Here is a 1,785-nt window from a genome sequence, read left to right as displayed (position 1 = left end):
CCCTACACGCCTCGTCCCCTGCAGCATCTCACAGGGTTGGGGGCAGATCCTGTCTGAGCCCCCAAACCTTGTTTTTTATTTATCATGGGGCAAAAACTGGGCACTCGCAGTCTTTAGGCTTCCTGGAGATAAAAATGAAGCCCGCGCTGGTTTTTACACCAGGAATCTGACTTTGGTTTTGCTCTCGACCATTTTCTGGTGCTCATTGGAGGAAGCAACACTGGACCTGGAGAAGAGCGTGGGGCCAGTTTCTGCTCAATCACCTGCTTTGGGTTACTATTTTAACCCCCAAGCCCCATATTTGGGAAAAATGACATTTCACAGAGACTTAACAATCTCCTGCCCAAACCAAGGAAGTCACCCATCCACACCACAACTCCCCCGCCCTGGCAAAACCAAATGCGCCTTGCCCATCTAGGAGATAACCAGCATCCGAATACACGGGATAACACAATTATCAGGCTTGACCATGGCACCAGCAGTTACCGCGAAGTCAAAGCAGCACCAAACTCCAGAAAACCCCATGCGAGGTGAGACTTTGGGGGATAATTTGCTTCTGTGGGAGAAAAAGGGTCTTTGCTTTATGGACTGGTTCCTATTACGGCTTTAACAGGAGGGACAACGGCGTGGCCGGCAGCACGCTCTGCTGCCAGCAAACTATTCATGCCTTTGGCTTTGTGTCAGTAACCGGAGATAAAAATCTCATAGGGCAGAGACAGGGTAAAGCCACCCAGCATCAGGGCAGTCAAAAATACGTCTCAGGGTTTTACACCCACCAAATCCCGGGATGCAGCTGTGCTCCGGGGCTCAGCAGTGAGTTTAGGGGTCTCCCTCTTTACCCATCAGCCACCATGGTTCAAAAGCCACAGTTCCCTTTGCTTGGGTGCAACTGAGGAAGAGGAACTTGGGGCACATGCCAAGTGGCCACAAAACGGCCCGATTTTGGAAGCTGCAAGGCTTGAGCTAGGGGAACCATTCCCCAGTGCCGGCAGCCCCTTGGGAGTGGGGTTTGCTGGTCCCTTCCTGACGCACAGGAAGGCAGCGGGTTGCCAAATGGGTTTTGCAATAAGCTGATAAGAAAACCGGGGCAGAAAGAGGAATAAGACATTTCACCCTTAAAGTGTATTCCCACAGTGATGCCACCCAGTGCCCAGCTTTGTGGGAGGAGTTTTGGGGGTCCTAACCCAAAAGAAGCCAAAGGGTTTGAAACCAGATCCTGGAGGAAATTAAAACACTTCTAAATAGATTACGCAGGGACCCCAGCATGTAAAGAGGTGGAAAAACACAAGCTGGAGTAAAGCAGGGAGTCACCTCCATGGATTTTGCCACTGGTGTGTACAGGAAACCTCTGACAAACAGCCAGCAGATGCCCCCGGGAAGGGAGAAACCGAGCGGCAAACAAGATCGTTGGGAATTAATGCATAAACAATCAAATAATTCAGGCAAAGAGGAGCAAAGGGAGGCCAGGAGGCTTCCTCCAATGCCTGGCTTGAACCTTTCATCCCAGCACCAGCCCATGCCAGTGGCTTGCTGCCCACTGCTGCTCCAACCACCCCGACTTTGGGGGTTTGGGGCAGTTTTAGTGGCAGGAGGTGGGGTGCGAGCTGCCCCCACACCGAGGAGGAGAACAGGGGTTCGATTCTGCCCTTGCCGTGCCCCGTTCCCTGATCGGGGTGCATGGGGACCCTGCGTCAACCATGTCACCCACCCAGCAGCAAGTGACACCCCCGTGTGTGTGTGCACAGGGGGGCGCGCGTGTCCCCCCCACCCGTGTGCGTGTCCCCC

The sequence above is a fragment of the Buceros rhinoceros genome, unplaced genomic scaffold (genome assembly GCF_000710305.1).
Source record: "Buceros rhinoceros silvestris isolate BGI_N320 unplaced genomic scaffold, ASM71030v1 scaffold40336, whole genome shotgun sequence".
In the NCBI taxonomy this organism is placed as follows: Eukaryota; Metazoa; Chordata; class Aves; order Bucerotiformes; family Bucerotidae; genus Buceros; species Buceros rhinoceros.
Note: the sequence above shows the minus strand (reverse complement) of the source record.